We start from the raw sequence: 11,876 nt of genomic DNA, 5'->3' as shown, positions 1-11,876 counted from the left end.
ACTTTCCGGAGTCCTCCGCTGCGGTGTGTCTCATAATCAGAAAGTGGTTTCGGCACGTAAAACCCCATAATCTAATTTAATTAGGTGTGGGCGTCCTGTTCGTCGTTGTAAGAAATATGGATGTGATGACAAGACAAACAGTCGGCGTCTAGATGTAAACGGCCGGACTTGTACATCAAAACGAAAGAATACTCCTGAACTCCGAGTGCCCAGCTACAAAGGTAACTAGTCGGGCCTTCTATTATTGACGATAGCCATCAGAGTGCATGGGGATGTGTGATGACAGAAAATGGACGGCCAAACAATTACAAGCCAAACTTAGCCACTGGCCCAGCCGAGCGACGCACTCGCACTCACAGACAGAAAAGTTGCGCTCTGAAGTACACAAGAGGCGACTGGCGTAGGTAATGACCCGCTCGACTCCATTTTGCTGTGGCGCACGGACGGTACCTATGCCATGGCCACTGGCGTCCGTGCGAACTTACGTTAGTACACATGGAAAAAAGTGGCCTACTATGGGAGGCGTTGTTAACAAGCGGATGAGGCTGCCTTAGGCGACGGCTTGTTCTCGACCACGATAGAACGTTCTTCTGGAGAAGGTCACTCAGTGGCCAGGCGAAATCCAGAATTTTTTTTAACAAGTGAGGGAAATAGGAGCATAACCCCACGAAGCTGCACACATCTTTTGCTCAGCAGGGTACAGGAAAGTTCTTGACTGCGTCTATCTTATCCGGATCAGAATCAGCACGTATACTGGTATCACTGAAAATGTGGCGAGAACTTTGACTTTGTGGTGTCGAATATGACACTTAAAAGAGTTAAGTTGAAGGCCAGCCTCGTTAGACATTTCAAGAATAGCGATCAAGCGACTGAGGTGGCCGTCAAACGTAGGGGAAAATGCTACGTCCTCGTCCAGATAACATAATCAGGTGGACCACCTCTGGCCCCGGAATGAGAGAGTCTATCGTTCTTCCGAAAATTGCTGGAGCACTACAAAGTTTGAAAGGCATTACCTTACAATGGTAAAAGGCGTCCGGTGTAGCCAAAACGGTCTTCTCACGGTCGAGTCCGTCCACAGCAATCTGCCAATAAACGGATAAGAGGTCAATTGAAGATAAGTATTTGGAGCCGTGAAAGCAGTCCAGAGCCTCATTATTCCGCAGGAGAGGGCACACATCCTGTTTCGTGATTTTGTTCGGTTGACCATAGTCGACACAAAAATCGCTAGCTGCCATTGTCTTTCCTCCCCAAGACCACCAGTGATTCCCAAGGACTAGAAGAGGGCACAGTTAATCTTTCGGTTAGCATATTGTCTACTTCACCTTGGATAACGTGGCGTTCTGGTCAAACACGCGATAGTGACGTCGGCAGAGCGCGCCAGCATCACTCGTTTTAATTTTATGGGTCAGAATGGAAGTCTGTCCCAGTGGGGGATCCTCAAGCTCAAGCATGTCGCCATTAGACACGAGGACGCCGCAGATTTTCGCAGCGTGTTCGAGAAGCAGGTCATGAGCGATCATCACCGAAAATATGCCAGGATCGGGCGCTGCGGAACCGATCGGGCAGCAGGGGGCTGCAGCCGAGGATGGAACACCCAATACAGAGATGGCAGTATCGTCGATCGGAGAAGCGTTACCAGGCGACAAGCCTTCCTGGATATCTTCCGTACGTGAACCGAAGTTTATTACAGGAAGGAATACGCAATTGTCTGCAATTGTCACAATGGTGTGAGGAACGGCAACCGAGCGTAGCAGAACACGGATATTTGGCGTGAGCACATAGTCACCGTCAGGAACAGTTGTGGCACACGTCAAAGGTATATCATGCCTGCTTGAGGTGGCAACTGTGCGAAGCCTGCAGAACATATATCAGGTTGAGCTTATTTTTGACGACAGCGTTGATTGGGCAGCTCGATCTGGAGAAGGGCAGCACAGCAGTCAACCAGTTCTGAATGGTCCTGTAAGAAGTCGAGCCGAAGACCAGGTCATGGCAACACAAATCAAGAATAGCAAATAAAATGGACGTGTTCAGACCAGCAACACCTATTGGGGCAGTACACATGTCATAAATAATGGGAATTGCTCCGTCGGTGACCTTTCATAACACGGGATGCAGCAGTAGTGAGAATTTTCTTCAGGCGACAACGAAGATCGTTGCGCACTACCGAGATATGGGCTCTAGTATCAAAGAGCGCTGGGACATATACACGGTCAACTTCGTCGACTATATTGCGTCTGGGCGGCAGGGTGAGAGGCTTTGGCGGAAAATTCAGCGTCAACAGCGGGAGCTGCATCTTTTAGTTTTCCGGAGGTACGCGCGTAGTTTGAAAAGACGGCAGCAGGCGAATGGACCTGGGTGACCTGGATGACGGGTGACAACTCTGCGGAGAACTTTACTGGTAACTGTTGCGCGAAGGTAAACGACGGCGCCATGTGTTCGTATCCGCAATGGCGTGCAAGTTCGGCTCGGCTTGCGGCTGGATATGGCGAAAACAGCCGTCTGGACGAGGGCTGTTCGAGAAATCCAATGAGGCCCAGTGGTTGCGACAGTATCGAGCGACGTGACCAAGATGGTGAACACTGAAGCCAATAGGTCGATCATCCGGTATTCGCCACTCTGCCATGTTGCGAGAACCTCGACGGTGCCATTAATTTTAGGTATATACGAATGAAGGACATTCGGTCGACTGCGAACTGGCCACCGCACTCATTGTAAGCCTACATTGGAGAGTTCTTGGCTTACAATACCTTGAACTAGGGTGACCATAAGAGCGCTTGTATCGTTGCCAGGAGGGTACATATCGCTTCCGGCTCTCGGCCCACAGTCCTCCTCTGCTGCTATGAAGGCTGAAGTTCATGCTGTGCAAGAACGTCCTGTCGGTGCTCACAACACGATGTTGCAGCCGTATTGGGAAGCCATGCAAATGACTGCTAGACACGGCGGCTTTTAAAGCGCTCGAAACGCTTCTACTTCGTGATAAATTCATTAATCAAAGTGCGGTTGTTTCAAATCGGTAGACTGAAGGCGTTATAAGGAGATGCTTTTAAATCATGCGCGACTTTTTCAGACTCAGGCATATAACCGTCGGTCCTGCACTAGAATGCCATCACGTCTCGTACGTAGATGACGTAACCCTGGGTTGACGTTTCAATTCGTGATGTCAACTCTTTCTTCGCGATGGCCTTGCGACCCAACGCTTTTCCGAAGAGATTTCGCAGCTTCTGCTTGCAGGTCTCCCAGTCCCAGAGTGCTGTTTCGTGGTGTTCAAACCACACACGAACTGTTCCCGTCAAATACAGAAAATTACATTCGCCACCATCACGGTAGGCGAATCTTTGACTTGGTTAGCTTGCCTCCTAGAATAATGGAGGACCGGTAGATAACACTCACATAGAAAACCAGGACGACCTATCTGGCGGGGCCTGTCCGGCGAAACGTACATACACAGCATAAAGAGTGCAAACGTAAAGCTCGTGCAGAAGCCATCTTGAATAAAGTAGGGGTGACATGAACTCTGCGGTCTTTGTCGATGTGGCGTCGTACGGGAAAAAGGGAATGTTTGCGTTGTCGCTTATAGACGGGCGGCGGGTGCTTCCCTCCTCCACCTCGGTATGGACAGACACCCCGGGTATAGCCCAGCGAATCACGGTTGCGCTGGCCTTGTGTGGCGAAGAACGTGTCTACATTTACACCGATGCGACAGACGCAATCAGAGCTTTCGAATCGTGTAACCTCGCTCGAAAGGCAGCCTCTACTCGAGAGTAGGGGGCTTGCCCCGGTTCTTATTATATCACGTCTCGAGGGCTTCCGAAAGCTCAACGATCTGGTCCACGAAGCTGGTCTGGTCCGATCTCAACGATCTGGTCCTTGGGAAGCTCCGAAGTTCCGAACGGGCAGGAAGTAACTCAGCAGAACGATGCACTTGTCACATTTCATGAAACTGCTAAACATTACCAACTTGGCAGTAGAGTTTATCTTCTTCACCGGAAGCTCAGTATAGTTCCTGTTAGCTGCTCTTAGAATAATGAAGATGGGACCTATCCCGTCACGGGCCTTCCTCACAATATATTGTATTGTTTGCAAAGCCGGTACCTAAATGTATTCGAACAATGCGTACGCATTACGCGTAACAGTTTCTTTGATCCTATTAAGCTTTACCTAGGTAGCTGCAGATCTATCAGTACCACGGACAAGTTTTATGATTCTTGTAAGATGTGCAATGCTCTAAAACGCGTGCTTTAATAACGGAGAGCAAAAACCGAAGTTGACCGAAGCACTCAACATTTCTTGCACTAAACCGATAACCTTCCGTATTTGTTCACCTGGATAAGGAAGTAACATTGTTTATTTCACCGACTACACGAGGAAAACCAGTATGTTCCCCTCGTGCTAAGCAGGAGAATAGCATGAAAATTGCTATTCAGTAACTGCGCAACTTCTGAAACCTTTCAAAGCCTTTTTAAACTTTCAAAATATTCGCCCCACTATTAGACTCAACATTCTGCACTTTGCTCCCGAGTGTTAATTCGGTAGTGCCTGTAGTTTTTAAAAGGAGACTGGGAAACATTGTGTTTAACGGCCCTATAACGCTTTCGAGCTCATGCTTATGAATGTTTTATGAACCGTGCTGAATGGACGCGTTTGAAGCTTTGCCTGCACATTCCTCTTAACGCTAACCTTAGTTGCGCAAATGTACATTCACTCTGCCATTCAGTTTCTCTTTTTTTAAAAGCGCACCTTTAACGCACCCGCTCCTGAATTCGAACGTTGGCGTCGTAACCGTGCAAATGAGCTGGGCGAAGAATGAAACAGCGAACGCGGAGGGCAGAGGGGGCTGAAAGACGGCGAAAGCGAAGCGAGCGCGAGGAAGAACGAGGATGAGGAAGTTGCAGCGGGTCCATGGGGCAGAAAGCGGAGGAGGAAAGCGGAAAATAAAGAGTGGCCATTACCTCACGCCCATAAATGTCTCTCTCAAATTCGTTTGCCTTAGCACATGGCAAAAGCAAATCCCTTGTTTGTAGCTGCTTGTAGGGTGTTGCGTCAGGCAGCAGCTGTGGCGGCAAGTTTGTCCCATCGGTCATCGTTTGTTGCTGCTGCTGCAGTTTCTGCATTTCCTGCAATGGCATTGTTCTACTTGCTCGTGGCGACAGGCTTTGGCCAACTTTATCTTTGGAGGATGTGAAGAAAACATGCTTATTGCCACTTGCAATACAAGGGAAAAGAACCAGAAGGCCCTTACGTGGCCGTCTTATATAGCTTTACAGTTCCACGAATCAGTGGCATCACAGACACACACACAGACACACACACACACACACACACACACACACAAGTACGTGAGCTCTATCAAAGATACACAATTCAAGACTTCATTGACGTCCGAGTGCCACTACTGGTTCTATCTAAGAGGTGATGACAACACTCCCTTCCCCCCTGAAGTGTTCTTAGTAGCGGTCAGGCGGTCGTCTTTGCCTGGTGCTGCGTCGAAGCTCCTGTTGGAAGATGGCGATGCGCCACCGCTGGGCTCCCCGCCTGCAGACAATGGGTCCGCAGGGGTGGCCTGTATGTCGGTAGCTACTGCCTTCTCACCTACTTGATCGCTGTCGGGCGTCTTTTGCTCACCTTCGTCGTTTACAGGGTGTGCACCTAGAGAGCTGCGAGAGACAATGTCTTGCCTACATGCTGGCGGTTCGGTGTTTGGAGACGGTGCCTGAACCGTCTCTCGCGCTTCGCTATCGTTGACAGGATGTGCAGCTTGAGACGTGCGAGACACAATGTCTTGGCTGCATGCTGGCGTGTTTGGAGATGGTGCATGAACCGATTGCGGAAAGCAGTCCTAAAATGTTCGCGGTCGCAGATTATCAACATGAACGTACCGCTCTTCGTTCCCTATCCCGACCACATAAGTGCTTGAACTCAGGTTTATTTACCTCGCCGCTCAACCACTCCCCTTCCCCGGGTCGTAGACCCTGCACAAGGACGCCTTCTCCTTCCTCGAAGTCCCTCCACGCACCTCGTCGCAGATTTGCCGACTGATTTGTTCGCTTAAGTTTTTCTTCCATCCTTTGCTGGATATCCAGATGGAGAAGGCTCAAGCTTGTACTAGGTTTCCACGATATGAATAGCTGGGCTGGTGTGTCTTCAGTGACCCCTGTTGGCGTGTTGCTATAATTGAATAGGAACTGGTCGATCCGGTGCTGGAGAGACTTCATCTGCCCATTTCTTTGTTCGTCCATGACCTGCTTAATAAGATTTTTGTTAAAGTCTGTACACAACGTTCCGCGCTGCCATTCGATGCTGGGTGATAAGGAGGCGATTTAGTGTGCCGAATTCCATTCCGTCTCATGAATGTCTCGAAAAGTGCTCATGTAAACTGCGGGCCATTGTCTGTGACCACTTCTTCCGGTAACCCGTACGCGGCAAATACTGTGCGCAGCTTCTCTATTGTCTTTTCACTACTAGTTGACTTCATGACAAACACTTCAACCCACTTTGAATAGGAGTCAACTAGGACTACAAACCAATGTTGGTCACGATGAGCAAAATCTAAGTGCACACGCTTCCACCGGCGCCTAGACACTCCCCATGACATTACAAGAACTTTGGGTGCCGCATTTTGGGTCAACTGGCATGTGACGCATTTTTTCACTGTTTGTTCAACGTCTTGCGTAAGGCGGGGCCACCACACGTGGCCTCTAGACAGCATTTTCATACGTGCCATTCCAGGATGGCCTTCATGCAACAACGATAGCACTTTTCCGCGAAGAGACATTGGCACTATCACTCGATTTCCCCACGTCACGCATTTTCTGTCAACAGAAAGCTCACTTCGTCGCACAAAATATGGCGCCAAAGCGTCACCAGACACTTTTGAAGGCCAGCCGACCTCCGTGTAAAAGAACACCTTTGATAACAGCTTGTCTTTGCTTGTTTCTCCTCTAATGTCTTCTGCCGAGAGTGGGATCTCGTCCAGCGTAGAAAAACATATGTACATGTCACGCACGTCATCTGTGCACCCGCCAGCTGTGTTCGGAAGCGGCAGGCGTGAAAGTGCGTCAGCGTTGCCGATATCCCGCGATTTGCGATAAACCCATTTGTAGTCATAAGCAGCAATCTGTAAGGCCCAACGCTGCACGCGTGCCGCCGACATAGCAGGAATTAGCTTACCGTGTCCTAATAGCCCCACTAAGGGTTGATGGTCGGAGTAGATCCTAAATTTCCGCCCGAAAAGGTACTTGTGAAACTTCTTTAGCCGGTACACGACAGCCAGGGCTTCTTTTTCGATATGGGCGTACGCCTGCTCCGTATTAGTCAGAGTCTTAGACGCAAAAGCGATTGGTCTTTCTTCAGATCCTTCCTTGTGAAAAAGGACTGCGCCTAAACCATACGAAGACGCGTCGCAAACCAACCCTAGCTCCTTGGAAGGGTCATAGTAGGCGAGTATGGAGGCACTGAGCAGCCAGCCCTTGGATTCCTTGAAGGTTTTTTCTGCGGAAGCCGTCCATTTCCACTTAACATTCTCAGCTAGCAAGTCTTATAATGGTTTAAGCTGTGCTGACACGTTCGGCACGAATTTCCCATAGAAATTTAACAAGCATAAGTAGTCGCGTAGCTCGTTCTTGTTTTTTTGGCGTTGGTTGGCGTTACCTTGACAGTGCGCACCTTGTCTTCTGAAGGACGGATTCCTCTGTCATCAATCACGTGACCCAAATAGGTCACCGCATTCGCAAAAAACTTGCATTTCTCCTTCCGCAATTTCACACCCCGTTCCCTGAACCGTGTCAGCACAGCTTCGACCTTATTATAGCATTCTTCCGTTGTTTCTCCTGCTATTAACACATCATTAAGATAACATGAAGCTCTGTCTAAACCCTTTAACATGTCATCCATCATTGCTTGGAAAACAGACGCAGCACGTGTTATTCCGTACGGCATACGAGTGTATCGAAAAAGGCCTAGGTGGGTGTTCGCAGTGACCAAAGGTTGCGAATCAGGGTGCAGTTGCAACTGTTGGTACGCTGTAGAAAGGTCAAGAACAGCAAAACATTTGCATCCGTGCAGCGTGACAAAAACATCTTCCAACGTTGGCAAAGGGTAATAATAGGTTCTCAGACAACGGTTTACAGTCATTTATAGTCTCCGCATATGCGAACTTTGTTGTTAGCCTTGGGTACGACTACTAGGGTCGTAGCCCAATCGCTTTGCTGTACAGGCACCAGTACTCCCGATTCCACTAGTGAATGCAATTCCTGTGCTACGGCGTCCCTGAGTGCTAATAGCACAGGTCGATGCTTACAGAAAACAGGTGTACTGCTGTCTTCTAGCACTAAGTTCACCGATGTGTCAGCTATCAGTCCTAGAGCCGGCTCAAACACTTCCGAAAATTCTTCGATGACAGCGGCTGATTTATCAAGACCGATATTACACACGCTCGTCCAATCCAGATTCTAAGCTTTCAAAGCCAATTACGTCCCAACAACAAAGTGTCACACATTTGTGGTGTTTGGACTACAATTAAAGGCAAGGTCGCTGTTTGACCATTGTGCTCTACGCGCACCGTCAACTTGCCTGTAATTGCCGGCGGGACACTTCCGTACGTTTTTAGCCGTAAACTACAACTTTCTATAGGTAAATCAGACCAATATTGCCGGTACATCTTTTCTGGTACGATAGACACAGATGCTCCTGCGTCAACTTGCATTATCACATTCCTACCTGCCATCCTAACTTTCACAATGTAGCTACCGTCATTACTGTTACATGAAAAAATATGGCTCAGCAAAATATCGTCCTCACCACTTATACTGTCCGAGTCACACGAGCCTTCTAAACCAGTGCTCTCTTCAAGGGCGTGTACCGAACGTGGTGTCGTTCTGCAGACCCTTGCCAGGTGTCCAACGTTTTTGCAGGCCCGGCATCGATATTTACGAAAGGGGCAGGTTGCGGCGGTGTGCGTTGATCCGCAACGGAAACAGTCAGTTGATTCGACTTGCCGCTCCGTGTTCTTGCTCGCTGCCCGTCTTGTCCATGCAGTGGCCTCGGGTTTTCTTTGTTGGGGTTGCTGGACCAAGTTCACCTCGCTGAGGTCTTTAGGATGATTCTTCCTTGTTTCGGTGCGAGCGAGTTCCCCCCCTTTTGGCAAGGTCATAAGAAGCTTGGAACGTCTGGGTACTCTTCTTCAGGAGCTCAGCTTGTGCTGTTCCGTTTCTCAGACCGGCCACGAACCGATCCCGCAAAGCGTCATCCAGGAATTGCCTGAACTCACAGGATGCAGCCAAACTTTTCAGTTATAATGCTAACGTAACAACTGGTTCGTTTTCCTGCTGCGACCTACGGTTGAACCGGAACCTTTCCGCTATCACCAAGGGCGTCGGTGAATAGTGCCCTTTGAGAGCCCTGACCAGTTCGTCGTATGTTTTGACTTTGGGCTTCACTGGGGCCAACAAATTCTTCAACGTGCGGTAGGTCTGTTTTCCAATGGCCGTCACAAAAGCGGATACCTTCAAGTCGTCGCTGACCTCGGTGGCACGGATATAGTGTTCAAACCGTTCCACATAAGATACGAAGTCTTCGTCTCCCTCCTCCATGAACGGCTCGAAGTGGCCGAAGGAAGCCATGCTGTGGTAGTCCGCCTAGACGCCTGCTGTTCCCAAACTGCTGGAGCCGCAATCAGCGCATCAGCCGTGGCCTGGTTATCATCCGCTATGAGAATACCATCTTCGTCACCACTGTTGTCTTCAAGTACGCAGCAGCCTACTTGCAAGAACACATGTTTATTGCCACTTGCAATACAATGGAAAAGAACCACAAGGCCCTTACGTGGCCGTCTTATATAGCTATACAGTGCCACTAATCAGTGACATCACAGACACACACACACACAAGCACGTGCGTTCTATCTAATATACACGATTCAAGACTTCAGTGACGTCAGAGTGCCACTACAGGTTTTATCTAAGAGGTGATGACACAACAATGGCCATCCAAGATTATTTGGAGTGGGCCCTGGCAACTTCGTCTCAAACTAAGCCTGTTCACCATCATGTTTACACAGATTATCAGGCTGCCCATCAGGCATGTGCTCATGTTATTTACACAGGTCCCGTACTGCAGAAGGTGCGGCACCAAGCACGCCTGCTCCGCGACTGTGGTCACGATGTTACCATTCACTGGGTCCCTGCGCAATGCGGTATCCCCGGAAACGAGAAGGCTCATAGACTGGCGCGCGCTCATCTCTCTACCGCGCTAGCCTGAGCCTCCGATAATCCTTATCCTCTCCTAGCTACCACACCTGAGGTAGCAGACCTAATGGCAGACAAGCATGCGACCAAACAACGACGTGCCGCCTACCTCGCAGCAGTGGGCAATCCACTCTCTATACCGTCACTTCCACCGAAGGTATTCACACGGCGAGAGTCAGTCTTGCTTCGGAGAATCCAGACAAGCACCCTCCTTACTCCTCACTTGTTGAACCGTTTCCACAAGGCGGGCACGCCACCACCCGTAAGTGGGTTCTGTTCCATGAGCACATGTCGTGCTGATCTAAACCACCTTTGTTGGGAGTGCCCCCTCTACATCCCACCAACGCTTCGAGCCCTGGACACCATACAGCGGGGACCCTCGCCTTCTTCTCTCCGGACGTCGGCTTGATCGGATACCACGTCTCCGGACCATGCCATCGAGCTCTGGCGAGCACTGCTGCTGTTCCTTCAGGACCCTGCAGCACCACCCGTCGGCGATCGGCTCTGCTGCGACAGCCACAAGCGTCATGCGGTCCCCACATAGCTGCCTCCAGGACGTTCATTAATAAAACAGTGGCAGCCTTACCCTTCCCCTTTTGCAATAATACCCTTCCTCTTTCCACCGCAGCGTCTTCAGCGCATTTTAATGTGGAATAAACGTGGTTTCATTAATTCATTCGCTTTGTTCGCTTGAGTACACAACGGCCAACCCGCTTGTATACCCCGTCGACGGCATCGCGCCGATGGCGAACGGGTGACAAGCAGTGACAATTATATTTTTTCGTAAACAAGCAATCTTCAAAACATGATAATTTCCTATATTTTAAAAATTTATTAATTCAAATGAATATACCGGAAAAAATTCGTGCTAAATGAAATGTTAAGGAGTATGACGTGGTCCACACTTGCGCCTGCTTTAGCTAAATCAAGGGTCACTAACGCAGCATACTGGTGACTGTGTCGAGGAAGCTTAATGCATCGCTTTAAATCGACACTAACCCTGGCATGATACAAAATGTGGACGTGCTCAGCAAGGTGCGCCGCAGTGACCACAGGATGTTAAGAACTCGAATTAGCCTAGACCTGAGGAGGGAACGGAAGAAACTGGTACATAAGAAGCCGATCAATGAGTTAGCGGTAAGAGCGAAAATAGAGGAATTCCAGATCAAGCTACAGAACAGGTATTCGGCTTTAACTCAGGAAGAGGACCTTAGTGTTGAAGCAATGAACAAATACCTTGTGGGCATCATTAAGGAGTGTGCAATGGAAGTCGGTGGTAACTCCGTTAGGCAGGATACTAGTAAACTATCGCAGGAGACGAAAGATCTGATCAATAAAAGCCAATGTATGAAAGCCTCTAACCCTACAACTAGAATTGAACTGGCAGAGCTTTCGAAGTTAATCAACAAGCGTACGACAGCTGACATAAGGAAGTATAATATGGATAGAATTGAACATGCTCTCAGGAACGGAGGAAGCCTAAAAGCAGTGAAGAAGAAACTAGGAATTGGCAAGAATCAGATTTATGCGTTAAGAGAAAAAGCCGGCAATATCATTACTAATATGGATGAGATAGCTCAAGTGGCTGAGGAGTTCTATAGAGATTTATTCAGTACCAGTGGAGCCCACGACGAT

At 49.1% G+C, this 11,876-nt stretch overlaps 1 pseudogene; it reads right to left on the bottom strand.

The window, feature by feature from the left end:
- Positions 1–7,990: 7,990 nt before the first annotated feature.
- On the bottom strand, positions 7,991–9,617 carry LOC140218516 (uncharacterized; annotated as a pseudogene).
- Positions 9,618–11,876: the final 2,259 nt, after the last annotated feature.

Source organism: Dermacentor andersoni, chromosome 5 (genome assembly GCF_023375885.2).
Source record: "Dermacentor andersoni chromosome 5, qqDerAnde1_hic_scaffold, whole genome shotgun sequence".
NCBI lineage: Eukaryota > Metazoa > Arthropoda > Arachnida > Ixodida > Ixodidae > Dermacentor > Dermacentor andersoni.
The sequence above is the reverse complement of the archived record's forward strand: the minus strand, read 5'-3'. Positions and strand labels throughout refer to the sequence as shown.